This window comes from Triturus cristatus, chromosome 1_1 (assembly GCF_964204655.1).
Source record: "Triturus cristatus chromosome 1_1, aTriCri1.1, whole genome shotgun sequence".
In the NCBI taxonomy this organism is placed as follows: Eukaryota; Metazoa; Chordata; class Amphibia; order Caudata; family Salamandridae; genus Triturus; species Triturus cristatus.
The window spans coordinates 1087989347-1087997845 of record NC_140579.1 but is presented as its reverse complement, the minus strand read 5'-3'; positions in this window follow the sequence as shown (position 1 = coordinate 1087997845).

The window sequence follows — 8499 nt, the reverse complement described above, 5'->3', positions numbered from 1 at the left end:
CTTTTATCCTTAGGAAACAACGTTTTGCACTAAACAAGTAGGGATGTTGCGGTGCATAACCTTATAGTTTATACTTGCTGCCCTTTATAAGAAGCATTTGTCAAAGGAAAGCCAGTATGGCGATCTCAGGTTAGACACAAGGGGGCCTGCTATTCACAAAGGTAAATAAATATACACGTGTACACTTACTCATGTGAATATTTACCACTAAACCTAGGTGTATCTTTAAGTTTTTTTGCTATTCACAATTTCCCAGTATACATTTACATTTAGGGGTAGACATATATGTCTTTAGCTCTCAAATCAGAAGGTGGGGTCTCCTACAACAGGATTTACAAGTGGAAAGAAGCTACTAACTTTGCACACAGATCTACCGACTGGAGGTATAGGGAACATTATTTAAAAATGTGTATTCTTTGAAAAAACATAACATTTTAAAAATGTTAAATATTAAGTATAAACATGTATTTTTATTCTAGAAGAAATACATTATTACAGCACAATAGCCCATCAAATTAAATGTGTTTAATTATTTTTACATGTATTATTAATTTTAACATTATTTTAAAAGTTAATAATGCATTTATTTAGGTTTAAATCTTTTATTGGCATTTCAAAAATACACTGAAGAAAAAACTTCAACAAAAGGAAAGACCAGCACCTTGTTCAATTTCAGGTTGATGCGTGAGTCTCTCAGCTCTGTACTGCACACTAGTACAGGCTACAACCAATTTGGGAATGTCATAGTGATCTCCAATAGGGTGCTATGAAACAAAAGTAAGGAATCGAAACCCCCCCCCACCCGCACCCCCCCTTCCCTCCCTCTGTTCCGCGTCTGTCAAACCCAATCTTTCACATTTCCATCAGTGCCCTGACGTTACCCTTCTTTCTGTGTCTCAGATAGTCTCAGTAAGCGTAGATAGCGGGGACATGTAGCTTCCCTAAACTCGGTGGCCAACAGTGACAGGAAGGGATTCCACAATTCTCCGTACTTGGATCCCTCCCCTGACAGCGTCAATGTGAGTTTCTCCATGCCCAGGACATGCCACAATCGGTACAACCAGCCCGTGAAAGTCGGTGGGGTGTGGGAGCGCCAATGAGTAAGTATGTTCTGCGTCGCTGAACCCAGCGCTATGGCCATTAGCCTACCTCTGCGTGACTTAAGTGGGTATGTCAACGGGTTTGGGAGACCCAGCAATAAATACGCCGGAAAGCGCGGGATCGTAGTGTCGAGATGTTTATCTATTTCATCGAGCACCTGAGTCCAGTACGCCCGAACTCCCTCGCAATCCCAAAGTAAATGAGTCAGGGTGCCTATCTGCCCACAACCCCTCCAACAATACGCCTCCCTCTTCTTATCTATCGCATGTAGGCGTTCTGGAGTGTAATACCAATAGGTCGCCACTTTTGTAAGTGTATCCGTGAGTCCCATATGGTACGCAGAGTGCCGGGCCCTGTAGTATATACCCTCCCACTCCTCGTGAGCCAAAGATCTACCTAGCTCCCTCTCCCAACGCATTCTTCCTGCATTGTATGTGTGCGTGAATCGCCTTTGGAGTGTTCTGTAGAGGTCAGTGATCAGTTGCTTGTCGGAAGAGCGCGTTATTAACCACCGCTCGTACTGAGAGAGTCGCCTATCTGCCCACGGTCTGACCCTCCCATCCAGCGCCCAATGTCGGACCTGAAGGTATCGAATGCGTTCCACCTCCGGCAATCCGCATTCCTGCCTGAATTGCTGGAACGGGCGCACCCCTTCAGAGTCATACATATGATATAAGAAGCGGCAGCCCGCCGGCTTCCACTTATGAAAGGCTGCCGAATCCATACCAGGGGAAAAACCCAGATTGTCCAACAAGGTGGTAAGCGGGGAAGGGAAGGTGGTAAGCTCGTGAGCCACATTAGTGCGATCCCAGATCTCCAGAGGAACGCGGGTAATATGGGAGGCATAGAGGTTGGGGGGCCTGTGCTGTCTCCGTAGGAAAGGAATTTCCTGCAGAGGTCTAGCTGCTACCGCCTGATCCTGAAACAGCCAGTGCTTTTCCGACTCCCAGCGACTCCACTCCACTAGGTAGCGTAGTTGCGAGGCTTGGAAATAAAGTTGGAGATCCGGGATCCCAAGTCCCCCGCCCTCGGGAGTCAGAGTGGACAGTCGTCTCTTCATGCGGGGCTTCCGTCCACTCCAAATGAACTGGGCCAACTCCGACTGCGTCTGTTGGATCCAGCCAGCAGGCGGGTACAGGGGTATGGTGCGGAAAAGATTAAGGATCTGTGGCAGGATGGTCATTTTGATTGACGCAATCTTGCCCAACCACAAGAGAGGATAGTATTTCCACTGCCCAAGCTCTCTGCGGATCTTCTGGCGCAGAGCAGCATAATTGAGGGTCACCACCCGGGAAAGCGTAGAGGCCAACTGGATCCCCAGGTAGGGAATCGAGTCCTTTGCCCACTGAAAGGGGAGCGAACCTTCTAAGTACTACCGCGTGGAGGGGGTCAGTGAAAGGTCTAGAGCCATTGATTTGTCCGCATTAACCTTGAACCCCGCCACCTGTGCGAAGGCGTCCAAATCTGCCATACACGCCGGTAGCGCCTCCCGAGGGTTTGATAGAGAGAGTAACACATCATCTGCATATAGGCTGATGGTATGGTTATATCCCCCGAACTTAATCCCGGAGATTCCCGGGTTCTGCCTGATTTTCTGAGCCAGGGGTTCCATGTATGCAGCGAAAAGCAGCGGCGACAGCGGACACCCCTGCCTCGTGCCCCGCGTAATGGGGAAGCTAGCGGACGTGTGTCCATTGACTCGGACCATGGCTGACGGGAATTTATAGCAGTTGAAGATGTGGGTGCGGAATCTCTCCCCCAACCCCATCCGCAGCAACACCTGCTCCAGGTAGGGCCAATGGACACGATCAAACGCTTTTTCGGCATCGATCGCGAGGAACATGTATTCTCCCGACGTGCGAGAGGCCTTCTCGACCAGGTGCATGACACGTTTCGAGTTGTCTGGGGCTTGCCGTTCTGGGTTGAACCCCGCCTGATCCGGGTCGATTAGGTTACGCATGCAAGGCGCTAATCGACTGGCCAGGATCCCCGAGTAGAGCTTAAGATCAACGTTCAACAAGGAAATAGGGCGGAACGCTCCACAACGAGTCCGGTCTTTCCCCGGCTTGGGAATCACCGCTATGTGAGCCCGCAAGAGGTCCAGGGGAATCGCTCCCACGACCGAGAAGGAGTTGAAGAGCCGGGTAAGAAGGGGCGCCAGTAAAGTACAGAATTTATTATAGAAAATGGCGGTGAAGCCATCAGGCCCTGGGGCCTTCACCAGCTTCAACCGGGAGATAGCCGCAATCACCTCCTCAGGGCGTATGTCTCTGTCCAGCTGGTCTGCCTGGACCCTGGTCAGAGTGGGTAGCTCGACGGAATCCAGAAAGGCCGCCCCGTTGTCCGCAGCCGACCCCGAACCGTCGTATAGGGCTGCATAGTAAGCTCGGAACGATTCTGCTATGTCCCTGTCGTCCGTGACTCTCGTGCCATCCTCCCGGCAGATCTCACGCACCCCCTGGCGTCTCCGGACCTCCCGAAGTTTGTGTGTGAGTAAGCGTCCGGACCGATCACCCCCCGTATAGTAAGCGTGTTTTAAACGGAGAGCGGCGTATTCCGCTCTATCTTGATCAAGAGCCGTCAGCTGCTGCCGGATGGCCCTCAGTTGCCGCCATATCCTGGGGGCACCCGTCCTCTGATGCATTTGTTCCAGCTCCTTAGTTTTTCGTGTGAGTTCCTCTCGCTTACGCCGCCACTCAGAGTTGTCGGCAGCCGCTATAGCAATAAACTCCCCCCCGAGGACCGCCTTCAATGCCGCCATTTGCGTCGCAAGGGTCGTGGCAGTGTTGTCATTATGCGTAAGAAAATCTTTGATCGACCCGGTGATCTGTCGCAGCACGTCCTCTCGGTGCAGCAGTGAGTCCCGAAGACGCCATACTCTATCCGGCTGTACCATCGGCGGCAGGGACAACGCGACAAACACCGGAGCATGGTCAGAGAGTGAGATCGCCCCCATCTCAACTGCCCCTGCCATCTCTCTAACTGCGGACGACGCTAGAAGATAATCCAGCCGTGCGTATGTTTTATGAGCATGTGAGTAATAGGAAAACTCCCGGTCCTGCGGGTGAAAGCTATGCCACAAATCTTCGAGCCCCAACTCTCGTAATCTAGCAAGCCCAGTCGTAGAAATTGCCCCCGTTTGATGTGTACATTGGCAAGATCTATCGCGTAAGTTGTCAAAAACCAGATTTAGATCTCCCCCCAAGAGAATTAGCCTATCACTCGTCGCTGTGACTTCCGTGAGAGCGGATTGCAAAAAGCGCTCTTGCCCCTCATTGGGAGCATAAAGTGAGCCAATGGTGACGGTCAAGGCCCCCAAGACAAACCTATAAATCAAAAGCCGTCCTCGAACTTCGGCTTCCTTCTGCAGGACCTCCCCTCTAAAACGCTGGGCCACTAGGATCGCAACTCCCGCTGTCTTAGTAAGACTAGAGGAAAAGAGTTGTACCGGGAATTTGCGGGATCGAAGCCTGTGACAGTCCTGAGCGAGTAAATGGGTCTCCTGAAGGAGGCAGATATCGGCCTGCGAGTTCTCAAGGCACGACAGCACAGCTCTGCGCTTAACCGGGTTGTTGAGGCCCCGAACATTGAGTGTTAATACTTTAAGTGTAGGAGGCGCCATGTGATCTCACTTGGAATGTCAGGATGTGCCATGTAGAGGGTGCTGCTCGTGCCCGGGAACCGCCCAGAGATTGACGCTCCCCTTTCCCTGCATGTTGGCTGCCCACTTTACCCTACTCCCTGACAGACGCGGAACCCCCTTCCCTCTTCCAGTCACCCTCCCCCCCCTCCCTCCGAACATCTCAACATCTTAACAACAAAAGTCCAGAATCAGTGTCCTCCACTTTCCAGTGGATGGTGATGGAAGGGCGCAAGGAACGGTAACACAATGAAGAGGCCCCTCTCCCGCAGACGACCCTTTCAAAGATCCAGCAAAGTAGCCCACCACAGCCATTACTCAGCCGCACCAGGCGAGGTGCCTCGCAAGCCTATGGAGACAGTCTCTAGTGCATCCTGCTGCCCTCTGAGGATCTCCGCTACTGGGGGTTTCTTTGCATGTTTACGACGGCCCTGTCGACGCCAACCGGGTCCCACCGTTGCGGCCTCCGTCGGACCCTTTTCCGCCCCACTGTCCTCCTGTGGTAAGGTCACCCCCAACAGCTTAGCCGCTTCCGACAGGGACCTCAGCTGATATAATGTATTGTCAATGCGGAACATCAATCGGAACGGATGTCCCCAGCTATATTGGATGTTGCGTTGTTGGAGGTGTGTCGTGATGGGCTTGAACAGCCTACCTTTATGAAGCGTGAGCGCCGACAAATCCTGATATAGCACTGGTGCGTGGTCCCGAAACCTCACGGGGTGCTGCCGACGGGCGTTACGTAGTATATCTTTTTTGGTGCGGTAGTCATGAACACACACCAGGATATCCGATGGGCCGGCTGCCGCGGGGGACCCACTCTATGTGCTCGGTCAATTCGCAGCTCCGTCTCCAGCGGGCGCTCCAAGATATGATTGAAGAGTTCCCTCGTGAAGGTGAAGAGATTCTTCGAGTCGTCAGTAGTATGCACCCCTCGAATTCGTATATTATGGCGCCGGGACCGGTTTTCCAGGTCCTCCACGTGCGACTGAAGGTCCACCTGCTGGTTGTGAATCCGGAGGAGTTCTTGTTGAAGTGCCGCCAGCTCCGAATCGCGGCCGTCCCCCTTATCCTCCAGCGCAGCGACCCGTTCCCCAATACTGTCCACGTCTCTGCACACCTCCTTAAGCTCCGCAGTGAATTCCTTTTGGAGGTTTTGGATATCAGTTCGTAGGCAGGTGAACATAGATTCCAAAAACGACTTGGTGATGAGTTCCGATCCCTCCGGCTGCCCGGGCGGGCAACCCGCCGTGCCCGACACCATGACGCCTGCTGAGGGCCCTACCTGAGGTTTTGCAAACAGCTCCTTCAGGCTCTTGTCTCTGCGGCCTTTCGGGGGGACCATAACGTGCTTCAGGTCCACCTTTATCCCATCCAGGGGAGCTCAGCACCACCCGACCACTAACCAGCGCCAGTCTCGGGTTCCTCTCCACCGGCTCCGCCGCCTCCAATGCCAAGCCAAAGCTGGCGAGCCTTACTGGTCCGGGACGTGTCTTCCGCTAATGCCCCGGGTCCGCGACTTCCTCAATCCTCCTCTCAGCCCTTTCGCTGCCGGCTAGCGCCTCTCGTACTCAAAGAGCCACTCAGTCGCATCTCACCCGCTGCGGCCCCGTGGGCGCTCAGTTGCTGGTGTCTGGGGGGGGCCGAGGGCCCAGAATGCTTCGCCGACCTGTGCCCGGGCTCCCCTCCTCACGCCTCTTCCCCGCGTGCGTCTCCCCCAGGGACCTTCCGGGGTGCCCCCGTCCGGAGGTTCTGTCTCTCGACCACCACCACACTACTTGTCCTTTCAGGCCGGCCCCATAGATCTCTTCCACCGCAGCGACTACGCTGGGGCCCGCGTTCCACCGTGCTCCCCTCTGGGCTCGTCTCCAGCGTCGGCGCGGGCCCCGCTCCACCTCGGCCGTGTTGAGCCCCGGTCCTCCACTCAGTCTCCACGGGGTGTAGGTCTCACAACAAGGGAGGCAGCTCTCCCACGACTTCGAGGGCGATCAGGAGGGAGCGCCACCCCCCGCAAAGGGCCCCACACCCTCGGGGCGTGAAGCCCGGTCCCCCGTTCCATCAGTCCGCTGATTCAGGCCTGCTCCGACCCCCGAGGCCCACTGGCGTGTGGACGGGAGTCACTCCTGTTGTGTCCGCCGTCCCATGAGGCTAATTACCGCTCAACTGTGTGGCTCTCACCCTTGCGTGGCCTGATGGGTGCACCGCCGGCTCCCGAGCTCCCTGGGTGCTTCACTGATCTCTGTGCCCGGAGGTAGGCCGCCCGTCTCTCTCAAATGGCCGCCACATGCCTTCCCCGGGCCCCCACCGGCGGCGCCAGCAGCGCAATTACTTGCCTGCCTGGCGCCGGCACCCCCGCGGGGGTCCCGGGGCTCCGGTCCGATCCAGGGTCTGCCGCACCTCCGAGGCCGCTGGTCCTCGTTCCTCCACTGCCGGGACCGTCGCGCTGGCTTCCCCCGGGCTGGCCGCTCCGCTCCGCAGGGTCCCCTCGCTACCAGGCCAGTCCTTCGTCCCTGTCTCCAGGGGGGTAAGCGTCAAGCTCTCCCACGCCAGGTCCGCTAGCTCTCAGGAGCTACAGGGCCGCAGTCCGCCTCCAAGCAGCCCCCGCCTGAATGCCTTCGAGATCCGTCCGCCCCTCCTCGTGGCGGGCCCCGCTAGCGCCGGGCCTCCTTCGGCTCCGTGGTATGGGGCTCCGATGCACTCTGCCGATCGGCCCCCGCTCTCTCGCCTTCGCTGTCTCGGCGGGCACCTCCTGGGCTATTATCTTAGGTGGCGGCCAGCTGGGAACGGCCGGACACCAAGCTTTCTGTTAGTCGCCCGCGGGAGAGGCGAAATCGCACGTCCACCTAGGCCGCCAGCTTGACCACGCCCCCTAATGCATTTATTTAAAACTAATTACGCTTTCAAATTTCTGCATACGATTTAAAATTATATATATATATTCTCCACCTAAACCTGGACTTCCCTGACTTCCTAGACTTCCCTGTTCCACTTTTCCCATAATTTATGCAGCACTCCGAGCTTGAATGTGTATTTTCATGATATATATCGATGACAAAAAAACACCAATTGCCGTTCAAATACAAGGCAGCCATCGGATCTCTGTCTTTTGTTTGAATGGCGATCTGTGTTTTTTTGTGATTATTTTATTACAGAGCAGGCTCTCTTTGCTGCTGTACTACTTCCCATGCAGCTGGGGGCAACTTTTTTTCAGTTCTGGAGTTGAGATATATATATATATCTATCTATCAAACACATCTATAGCCAATAAAGGCCCTGGGGCACCCTCCTACGGGGTCGAAATGAAAAAAAAGGCTTCAAAGGCCGAGGACCCAATTTCTAGGGGCTGATATACTTTAATGAGGGAATGGCGGTCACATGGCCCCCTCCCAAGCCATTGAAGGCCCTGAGAGCCCCCCTGGGGCTGAAATGGCAAAAAAGGGGAGAGAGACCAGGTTGCCCCATTCCCCAAGTCTTTAAAAGCCCTGAGGACACCATCTTGATGCCAATATATTTTAATATGGGGAGGGGGTCTAAGCAGCCACCCTTGCAAGCCATTGAAGGCCACAGGTAGCCCACCCCTGGAACCAAAATACTAGAAAAAGGGTAGGGCAAGGAAACTGGTCTTTGCTCCGGTTCGGCTGGATCATTTTGAAAACTCCTGCCAAACTGGAGCAAACACAAAGTCTGCTCCCAACTGGCAGGAGCTTAAAAAAGACTCCAGTCTGCTGGGAGCAACCTTTGATCTGTTTCCCTGCCCG